This window comes from Rhyacophila brunnea, unplaced genomic scaffold (assembly GCF_057557595.1).
Source record: "Rhyacophila brunnea isolate RB1 unplaced genomic scaffold, BYU_Rbru_1.0 scaffold_4, whole genome shotgun sequence".
Classification (NCBI taxonomy): Eukaryota; Metazoa; Arthropoda; class Insecta; order Trichoptera; family Rhyacophilidae; genus Rhyacophila; species Rhyacophila brunnea.
The window spans coordinates 17923970-17936674 of NW_028233068.1; positions in this window are offsets into that span (position 1 = coordinate 17923970).

The window sequence follows — 12705 nt, forward strand, 5'->3', positions numbered from 1 at the left end:
GATCAGCCATAGGGAGTGGTACAAGCTATAATAAAGTTCATTGTTTTAATTCTGAAATTATTTTCAACACCATTTGAAAAATGAGACATCCATGGTATCTTCCTGTACTAGGTTAATCTGATTCACACAATGATTTACCTATTGTCAATAAACCTTGGGACACTACTTCTTTTCTAAGGTTGATTTGACAGGACTACACAAGAATATCGTTTTAACAGTGCATTGATAAAGTGTCCAGTGTCATAATACTGATTGAAGGTACTTGATTGTAAATAGTTTATGTTAAAGATCTTAATTGGAGATTTTCTTTTTAAATCTTCTTCGTGTACACTTTTCAAACCATGTCATTTATATTTTCATCTCCTCAAACTTTCAAAAAATTGTAATGATTGAGTGAAGTAAGAAAATAGAATATGTAAAATGAACCTAGGTTCAGCAACATGCAGGCACAATCACAGACACTATATGAGCCTAATACTACAAGGTTCTAAGTGTTCATCCTTGACAAAATAAACATTTAGAACCCTATAAGTTGTTCTTCACACGCGACTAGTGAATGCCACATGCTTAGGGCCATTGCGGCCCTATTAATATTTTTTGTATATATCAAATCACTTGATACTTTTTCCCTAGAGGAATATTTAAATACTGATCAGTGATTGCAATGCATTAGTATTTGCAATTTTTTGAGTGATAGTTATTTGGAAATTTTTGCTACAGATGTACATATAGATGTGAAATGCAAAGTATTTTGTTTTAATATTCCATGTCAATATATATCATAAATATACTGTTGTGAAGATAAGAAGATGATGGTTGTTGTTTAATTTAATAAAACGCATTTTTTTTTTTGTAGTACTTATTCCACTTAAGTTACTGTAGTACTTATTAAAAGTTTTATTAAATTAAACAACAATACAATGCAGTTGCACCTAGGGACGGCAACATATATGAAAGTATGGTGAGGCAGGCTGGTAATCAAGTTATGGTAGCACTTCAACGTGCGTCACATTGACGTTCAGTTTGCATTGGTAAATCAACATGAAAGGTTCACCTGAGCTAGGTAATATTCAGTAAAAATGGTTGTGTGTAGTGTGTTAAATTGTAAAAACGACAGTAATGAAAAGAATAAACGCTTAGGAGCCGTGACGTATCACAAATGAGTATGTTTAATTAATTTTATACATGTTAAAATAATAATCTAAAATAAACTCGGCTGCATAACGCATGCTTAAATTCGTTCCGAATTACTCTGTTTACATACCATTACACAGCAGTCGTGTTTGTATTGCTCAGGACCGCATTTAAGTGAACGCATTGATTATTAATATTATAATTGAATATAAGTAACACATTTTGATTGTATCGTATATTTGAGCATTGTTATATCATTGTATGCGTTGATACTTTGATATTATTCACTTTTTAAAAATTGTGAATAACGTGATATATATTTATTTATTTTGTTTACAATATTAATTGATTATGAGACGTGTTTGTGTTCAGATATTTATAATCCATATACCTACATATAGATATGTACGTTGATACCAGATGGAAATCTCCCACAGGAGACTACCTCAAAGGGCGGACCGAACCATCATATTTCCCAAAATACCACAGCCTACGTCCACTCTTCGCGGTGATCGCAACCCTCGGCCGAGCGGAACCCGTCTCCTTGAAATTCAAATTCGTCAAACTCCCGCCAAAACAGACACGGTCTATCAAAAACGGCCGCTCGCGCCGCCACTAGTCAATCCGTCGGTAAAACAGGGAGCTTCCCGACCGACGGATAAAACAGGATGCCGCGAATCTGGCAGTTGGATCTGGATGGGCGCGAAAGCTCTCTCTTGCCTGATACGTCGACCAGCCAGCATCTCTCTTACATCAACCGGCGAACCAACAGCATCGACCGCAAAATCTCTTCTCGCCTTCGCTCGCCTCGGACGCGAAGCCAAGCCAGCATTTCGGACAGCCCGCCAAAAAGACCACATCTGACATCGGCAGATCGCCACGCCGCAAGCACTGACTCGCCTCGGATGCCAAGCAATCAATCAGCAGCCCAGCCGCGACACCACGTTGCAGCCCGCCAATTACCAACCGACCGCCAACGACGACAATAACCTGTATCGTATCTGTAACGACTACCCTGCAATACGATGAAATAAACCAGCCCAGTACCAAATACCCCGTGCGTTTCTGTCCCCCACCCCCGCTTTGACCTTGACGTTATCACGGCCTGCCATCTCCGCTTCAGAGCGCGCAGAAGGCCGGTGATAACGTACTATATATTATATAAGTTAGGAAAGGAAAGTTGTTTATATATTATATATATTGTAGGTATATATATTATATTGTAGTATAACTTAATTAAACCCGAACTAATTACAAATGTGTAAGTTAAACTTAATTAAGGCTGAATTAATTAGTGATGGGATATTTGCAAGAATTTAATAATGTGTTTTCTATATCTTTATGTAAACTTTATTTTTGATTAATATAATATGACATAATATATATTAATAACCTTTTATAATTTTATTTACTTTTAATTACTTTATTACTTTTGAAAGACATATAGAGTAAGTACCTAAATAACCTACCTATCTTTTCATAAATTCCCAACATTCAAATATAATTATACTAAAATCCTAACAGTGTTGTTATTTTAAACCTTCCTTCGCTGAACATTATTATATTATATGAGTACGTAGTAACTACGTAAGGTACTACGGTCAAAGGGCCAACGTAAATCCTCAGTGATGCCCTGCGTTTTTTTATCGCGTCGTTTTTTCTCGTAAGTTGTCGGCTGTCGTCGACATGCTTCATTTGGTTGCATGAGTAACCCGCTTCGTTGCCTATCCTATATTTAGAACATCTGAGTTGCACCATGAATTGACAGTTAACAAAATAAAAGAAAAAAAATGTTGATAGTTGTTCTGAGTTAGTTAAAACCACTCAACCTCTGCACTGTGATCAGTAATACAAATTAATGTATAGCGAAATAAATATCTACCATTAAATGGGGTGAGATTCGACCAATGACAAATTAAAAATATTTTGTACCTCATTAATGTTTTCAGCCTGTGATTTTTTATTTAATAAATAAACGTACAGTTCAGTAAAAACCATATAAAATATACATTTTTCCGATCGAACGAAGTCCAATTTTTATTCGTACATCATCTTTTATGAATAATATGTTTAGCATTAAAATGTAGTTTTAGTTCTTTAGGTGACGGAATCATTGAAACATTAGTTTTAACATATTTTTTAAGAATATACCTGGCTTCCAAAAATGCATGTTTTGGAAGTGAGATAAACGCCCGTCCTGGAAGCATCACTATTCTTAAGGCCTATGGGTTCATTCGTAAGAATCAAATTTGACGTAAGCGCCTCAACAATTAGCCATAAGCTTCAGCGCATATCAAAGTAAAAAAAACAAAAATCGCTTCGCTCAGCGTCTCCGGGAGTAGATACGAAATCAGAGGTCTTAAAAGTGTTGAATTAATAATATTTTTTTTCTACCATATTTTATAAACATTTTTGTGGTAGGTAGAATAAATTATAATAATAAAAATAGTAGACCTCCAAATAAGAACCTCATATTATTGATATGCTGAATTTGTGAAGTGACACCTTTTCTTGAACCTATCATATTGTAGGTTCAAATTCAGTCCAAATATTTTTCAAAAAAAAATCTAATACTTATGTATGTTTCTGAGGTGTTTCAAATTGGTATATTATTTATATATATCGGTGTGTATGAATACAAAAGTTATTCATTTTTTCATGAGCTAACATTACAAATTATAAGTTTAAAACATTCACAAGATGGCATAAAAGATGTCTGTTATTATTGCGTTTTTATTGAATTATAAAAACATGACTCATAAAAGAAAGCAATTCAATGAATATTTGTCAAGGCACAATTTTTTTTAAATTTAGTACGCAACAATCAAGATTTAAGAAACCATTATTATAATAACGTGTATTTGACGGCAGTACGTTTTGGTCGCCGCGGAGGATTTCGGAACATTAGTGTATATAAAATTAATAATTGGTTCTTTAATTAGTGTACAGGCTTAACGGTATGTAATGTATTAGAATAACTATTATAAATTATTATTTTTAAATTTTTTTTTCTTCTCTATTGATAGCATCTAATATAATTATTATATTGAGGGTTTCTTATATTCATCAACCGTGTTAGTCTAGGATCAACGAGTTCAGGCAATATACAATTCATATACATCTTGTCAGTTGTGATGTAACGAGTAATATTGTTTTTATTATTCAATGAACTAGGTTCTTACCTCAATATATTTTTTACTTGTGTTAAATAATTACTAGTAAATGCCTAAGGTGATTCCATTCAATTCAACTCGGCATTAAATATATTAAATTCTAATGGATTTAAGTTTTGTACTATTTCATTTGAGTCGTTTTATGCGATCCTGGTTTCGCCTTTCGACATCGTCAGGCACTATGCGCACTCATCAAATACACACTGACAACGAAAGCAGCTAATTCTCACTTAAAAATAAATTAATACAATAAAGTAAGGTAAAAACTTTATCACCTACCTATTAAGTCAAAGATCACTATGAAAAATTTAACAAACAATTAATTATGAATAGTTGAATTGTGGCAGTATGAAAAAAAAGATTTTACCACAAACCATCTGAAAAATACATATATCATAAAACATATACGTGATTTTGTGCCCCAAAAGACTTTTTTTATTATTATTTTAACGATTAATAAAATTGTGACACATGTTTCAGTGGCCATAACGATGACAGCATTAGAAAACGTATTTTACTTTAAATTTTCGGTACTGTTCGGTTAAAGCAGATACAGCGGAAAACGCATTTTGATAATGCCAATAAACATACAACTGGATACGTACGTCCCTTTGAAAATAACAAAACATGGCCACCCAGGTACATAAAAACTGTATTAAGTACATGCAAAGTTTTTCAAATCGCTTAAAGCCTAACCAAGTAGGTACATATTTATCAAAACAATTAAAGTCCACCTATATTTTATCTAAACTGCTCAAGACCAAAATATTTTTTTTTTATAAATGGGTCACCGAACGAATACCTTCAGTACTTCCTTGTAGCCATCGTGGTTATTAGATTCAATTATCTTACAATATCTCACATGCTGCAACCATTTCAATAACAAGATAATAAATATAATAAAACTACATTTTTTTCAGTTTGACATTCAGTGGTACTATATGATGTTTGATATTTTAGTCAACACAAATTATAGCACCTGGCATGCGTCCTGTGTTCGGAATAGAACGATACAAATAATTGCGACTTGCCAATTTGATTGTTACTGCAAAGAGAGTAGAGGTCATTTTTCCATGAGTCAAATAATATTGTTTCGGACTAAATTTTGGGAAAAAAAAAGACGTCCTTACCCGTTGAAATTCCAGATCGTACTAAGGTTAGAAATAAGAAATTAGAAAAACTGTATGGATTAATCGATCAAATGGTCTCTTTTTGTTAATTTTGCAAAATAATTATATTTCTAAATTGTCTGAAAACAGGATAAATACATGAAAATGTACGACATGTTTTGGTAATATAGCGTCACTAATTGTACCGAATTTATGGGGTTTTATTTATTTTTTTATTATAAATTATTATTTATAGTATTACGGAAATGTTATATTATAATAAAAAAATATTTTTATTGTGCAGTATATATTATTTTGTGAGAAAAAATCATTCAAAATTGGCTGATGTATACTCAAACTAAAATGGCTTTAAAATCTTTATTTTTCTGAAATTAAAAAAAGTACGTGGGTTAATCAATGAAATGTATTGTTTTACCCATTTCTCTCATACAATATATACCTGCAAAACTATTATTAAGTTCAACATTCATTGTGGCGTGACAGTCGCTTTGACCAATTTCGAAAACAGGACTTACTATTTGTCATTTATTTTAAAAAGTAAAGCGATTCGAAAAATTTTAATGACACAGAACGTTTTAGTTGAATACTATTTATTGGATTTTAAATAAATAAAGAGTTTATTGTGTATCAATTCGTTTTAAATATGCTTATCATTTCCGCGATTCCGAGAAGACAGGAAAAAACGGGTCCAATGGCCTTAATGATGCCTAATGTACTTTATTTTTTTTTGCAAATGTCCACTAAAGTACGCACCAACACAGCTCGTCACTTTACCTCCATGGATCGCTTGACATATCATTTATGGGGGTAAAAAATAGGATACTATATTATTTGAAAGAACCTATAGATTTTATTATTTATTAACGCTCTCATCATGAATGAGACATAGAACATTCGTTTCGGCAAGTGACAATCATTATAAATTTCACTATAGTATTAACTGTAAAAGTATTTGCATCCTAGTGCCTTTCACCCGGTTCGGTGACAAAACAGAACAAAACAAAACAGAAAACATGACAAAACAGAACAACGATAAATATAACTATGACATTTCAGGAAAAATATAAATTTAATATTGAAATTGTCCTATCTCTATTATGTTGATAGATTTTTAATAGCAGAGATTTTCCAGAGAGAGACCTAATTTCTGCATTACTAATCGCTAGAAAGCCTCAAATAAACGTAACTCGGTGTTGCCGGCAAGCTTAGGATGGGTTTGGGTCGAAATCCCGAAAAATAATTAAGAGAGATAAAAAAATGCTTTTTTGTGTCTCCTGGGACAAATTGCGCAATCGCGACTTTTATCTTGAATTGCGCAATTTTAACAAACTGTATGATTTTTTTGACTCTTGTAAAATATGCGCAATTCAAAATAAGTGTTAACACTTTACGGTCCGGGAACGCCACATTGGCGTCCTTAGCGAGCCGAACGTTACGGTCCGGTGACGCCGACGTGGCGTTTTAACTTACGCATATCTTTACTGTGAAAAATAAATATTAAATTTAATATTTGGTTGCAAGATCTATCGACAGATGGTTGAATGACATGTGCAAGAAGTAAAATCACGATGGAAAAAAAAATATTTCGGTGTTTTTACAGAGATGGCGGACGTAATACCATTCAGTATTTTTTTTGTACCTATACCATTTTTTTAATTAGTTACAAGCCCGTTTCTAGGCGGGTGAATCACGAGACATAAACAAAAAAGGTAATAAACACTCAATGTTATATTCCAGTGTCGTCACTTCAACTTCGAAATTTAATTGTCGACCCTTTTCAGTGGCAGTCAACCATTTATGAACCTGCATTCTTTTTTAAAAAAAATGAACGCGATTTTTAGCTATGAAATTGCGTGCTATTTGATATTTTGTCTTTAATGGTTTACTACCCATGAAATGTCCACCATGCTTCATCATCCATGATAGAAATTTTAACTTGAAAATGAGAACAGTTATAAATGTGAACTTGTATCGCGTTATTTTCGTTCGCTTTTTTCGGGAGGTTATTGCTTGTGTAACTGCATAAATAATAGCTATTATTATTTATATTTGTTGCACTAATTTCATTGAAAAAATAATTAATCTAAGTATATTTTAGCTAGGATATATATTTTTTATTAGTTTTATCTCCAAAAAAACTTTTTAAAATGGAGGACCAATCGTTTTTAGAGGAAAACTATGCGGATTGTATGTCAGATATTCCCAGTGACTGTGAAGATATCGGAGATTTTAGTGATATTGAAACAGACTCATTTGCTCCTTTGAGAACACGCCCACGTACAACATATTTCGCGAGTGATTCTGAGGATTCAGAAACTGAGGCCGACAATGATGGAACGATGATGATCCGCCGAGAGAGAACAAGCCATTTGAAGGATTATCAAGAGTAACATTTGACACTGATAATTTAAGTCCTAAAGCTAAATCAAAAAAATGTGTGGACATAACCATGTCGGAGTTGAAAAAGTGGTTCGGTTTGGTGATAATAATGGGCATTGTCAGAAAAGCGACTCATTCTTATTGGCCGACAAATCCACTTATTCCACGTAAGCGGTTTTTCAAATATTGCGTTATTTACATTTCACTAATAATGAAAAATGAAATTTCACGATTTTTTGTTGAACATAAAGTTTGGATCGAGGATATACAGACATCTGAATCAATTGATGTTGCGGAAACGCATGCACCTTCTACATCTTCTGATATAGATTCAACCCATAAAACCAGTTCACCTACTTCATTGCAAAGACTCTCTGGCAGTGTAAAACAACATCAAATATTTCCGGGGATTTCCGCAACTAATAAACGTTTAAGAAGAAAGTGTAAAGTGTGTTCCTCACATAAACTTCGAAAAGAACCTATTTACATGTCCAAAGAGTGTAAAGTACCTCTACATCTACATATTTGTAATTGCTTTTTTTCGTATCATTTAAAAAAGTGTATTAGTTGTTAGTTCATTTACATTCATAGTTTTATAAACTATTTCAAATAATTTCAGTTTTAGTGTTTAATTTGTTTTAAATCTACTCGTACACTATATTATTATGTGCCAATAATTATTTCATGCCTAGCCAGTTATCTAAAGTTATCCATAAGATTGAGTGTTGATTCAAATATTTTTGTGGAATATGGATGTTTGTTTTACAATTTATTGCTCTTAGATTTTGTTATATGATTTTTTTACGCACGCCTCTGCACTGTTATTGGATTGTCTCGATTCCTACAAAAATACCAAATTGTAATAAGCGGTGGGAATGTATATGCGTGCATTTTATTTAATTAAATTTACGCGAAAATATGCACGCCACTGCACTGCCTCTATCGCTAGGCCTCAGCCATAAAACTCGTAAAACCAATAAATCACTAAATAAGTATTCGTTCGGGAATGAATGTGCATTTATTTTTAAACACTCACAGTTTGTGTGAAGTCTTTGTTATTTTATTATATTTGATAATCAGAGATATGAGTAGTAGCGCTAAAAATGAATTGATACGTATTCTATAGCGGTGTAAAACATTTTGTATTTGAATATTTTATTACATTTTTTAATTAAAAATAATATATTGTGATTGCTTTATATCAATAGGCTGTTTCCTTTACATTATATTTAACAAATTGAACTAATCTAATAACATATAATAAACAATTTATGAAAATTTACAAATTATATACTTTACCTTTATGGAACGCGGGCCAGAGGTTGACAAGTCGTCGCTGTAGGATTGGTTTCCCGAATAGACCAAATGTTCATGAGACGAAAAACAAATTTCATAATCCTATATTTAAATACATGGAGATATTTAAATTGTTATTTTTACAGGATATGAATGATATATTCATTACCATTACAAAGTAATTTAAAGAAAGGGATGGTTCTAGTCCAATTAGATACAAAAAAACATTCTGCATTAAGAGGTCGATTTCGACAAAAACGGATATTCGGCAAACCAATCCTATAGCGACGAAGTGTTAAATAAATGACACAATTTGATGCATTGATATATTTTAAGTATTTTCTGAAAATTTTATTGAAATATATCAATATGTTCAAAAGTTATAGCATTTTTAACTTCGTGATCGAAATTTGTTGATTTTCATTTAAAAATACCGGATATTGGTGTAGGTCGTCGCAAAAATTCGCGGACCGTATAGTGTTAAGGTTGCACAATTTTTCACAGGAGAGACAAAAACCCATTTTTTCCACAAAAAAATGTTTTTTTTGTTTCCGTTGTAAAATTTGCGCAATTCAAAATAAGTGTTACGATTGCGCATTTTTTTACAGGAGAGACAAAAAACCATTTTTTTCATGATTTTTGATTTCGTCCGGCACCCCGATTGTTATTAGCTAGTGCTCATACAGGTCGCCTTGAAGTTATAAAAAAAAAGTATGAAACACTTAGTAATCGAGTGGCAATAGTCGTGCATGATTATCAAAATCAAACAGATAAATTGAGGTATTTACGCCAAATGGCCAACATGCAGTGATTACATTATACAATTTTATATACTCTATAATATATAAAAAATGCATTATTTTCAAAATAACGGTATTGTAAAAAAAATGAAAGTATATAACGTCGGTATACTGCCAAATGTTGGTAAGTCTCGAAATCATGTTATGGAGTAATCGCAATTTGAAAGTTTGACATGCCCTCTAAAATCAGGCATAATGCTAATTTATTTGTGCTTTATTTATTTAGATGAATTGAAGTATTAACAGTTATCCCTGCATGTTAAAAAACTCAAAAATTAAATTAATCATACAAAATAATCGCATTTTGTAAGATGAGGTGGGACTTACAAACTTTTGGCAGAAATGAATCAGCTCTTTTGAGAGTTATCTTTGCATAGCATTGTGTTAGGATTGAAAAAAAGGAAGGTTTAAAGGTAAAGAAATAAATTTGAAAGCAATTTTATATTATCAATGATCAATTTCAATGTATTTATAAATATTTTAATGGACATACGGCTGTTCATATTACAAATACATATAATATAAGTAATACTTAACATACACATTTCGAAATTTATTAATGTCATAGGAATTACATTATTTTCAACAGTATACATTGGAAAAGTCAGGAAAATAATAAAATTACATAAACTTTAATTATTTTAATAATTAATTACCCACATGACCTAATAAAGAGAAAAAACTTAAAATAAATCGTATTAATTAATCTCGGTACACCAAAATAGCATACAAACTTATGGGTATGATACAATTATAAAATGAATTAATTTATTAATAGACAATCAATAGTTGATTTTAAAAACATTCATAATACAAGACACTTTTAATATGAAAATATTGATATTAATTAGTAAAAAATACAAATAAATTTATAATACTTACAAAAGTTTACAGTTCCAAAATTGAGGACATAATAAAAATATACAAACTTACATTGAAATAACACATGAATAAACAGATAAATTTACAAATAATTGGTTTTAACATGATTCTATTCACTATTTCCGTTCTTTTTTAACACAATTGAATGATTATTATAATAAACACTACACTACACCGTCTTCTTCGATTTCATTATCACTTATGGAAGGTTCGGGAATAATGTTTCTACATGATGCACTTGTAGGTAGGTAGTCCTTTTTTATCATGAATTTAGTTCTTATGGAATTATTCCAGCACGACACATTTTTTCTTTTTTTTTCTTTAGTTATCACAACATTTTAGTATAATATCCATTCTTTAATTCACTAAACACATTGATAACAGGCCGCCCTCTCATATGACTAATAAAAAAAATTAGTATAATGTCCGGTATGGGCAATGATTTTGGTGATCCTTGATTTCTTCCGTAGGAGTTGATAACAGCATAGGATCCTGGAACAATTATTATTGTGTCAATAAATCTTATTCATCATTGTTATTATAAAAAACGAATGATAACCGAGCCACTGACATTAAAGCTAGGCAGACATTCTAAATTATTACTCTTGAAACGCAACACGTCACAAAGCCATAACTTGGCTATTATGATTCTATATTAGTTAAGAAATAGGTCAGAGGACTTGGCTGTTAATATTATATAAGATAAGTTATATTATTATTAGAGGTAATACAACTTACAAACAAAACTAAAACGAAGTTATTTATTGATATTCAAATTGATGCACCGTGCATTGTGACACGTCACGAATCTATAAGCTATTATTTTTATTAGTAATTATTACAAGTTTATAAACACTTGGACTTTTGTAATATTATAATATCATAATCAATATACTTATTATCAAAACATTGAGAAATATAACAATTATTAATCGCCAAACAACGAAAGTAAAGACAAATGAATCAACAAAATGTAGTTACCTGATCAGTATGACATCGGACATCAGTTTGTTTTACAGCCATCGGTTGTATTTTTATAAACTGATTATAAAATCCTCACAGCTCTAGATGACAAGCACTTTGGAAATGGTTTACTACCCATTTTATATTAACACTAAATAACGTTCCACAAATAATTACGATCACGCCTGATCACCAACCTGCTCTGACAGTTGTAGGAGAAAGAATGATAATTCTGGCTAGAGTTACCGCAAAATGGCCAAAACCATAGGCAAATGCGCGCTGTAACTGAAGTTACAAATATTTGGCAGTACTAGTACATTGAATTTGACTCGACTGCGGCTTAAGAGAATACTGTAAATGTTATTACAAACTTATTTCAGAAGAAGTTTTAACTTTTAGCTCAAGTATTGAACTAAAATAAATCGGTTAGTGCCATTACAAAGATTTGACTACCCCGTTTCATTGACATTTGGTTCGATTTTTATCTAGATTAATACTGTAAGCATCTTTACAGTTTTTTTGATGTTGGATAATCGAAAAAACGGGAGTTACGTATTTTTATTAAAATAATGAATAGCTAAAAAACTATGTTCTATATATCGGATGACCTTGATTTTTTTTTCTAGCATACATATTTATATATAGACACATAATCCGTTGTTAACTCTAAATACCTAAACTATCGACTTACCAACTTTTGGCACTAACCCGACGATAATATCTTACCTTGATGATTTCACTTAAAAATTGTTTTATTTTTTAAATATTAAATATTTATATATAAGTATACGTATTTCGTTTAAAATTTAATCAATAAATAGATTCCACAAAATTAATGTTTCATTTTTCCCCTGGCTGTTCTGTTTTGTCGTGTTCTGTTTTGTCCGGTCACCCTTTCACCCATATGCATAGGAGATACTTATGGAATTCATTTATAGTAAAACAATG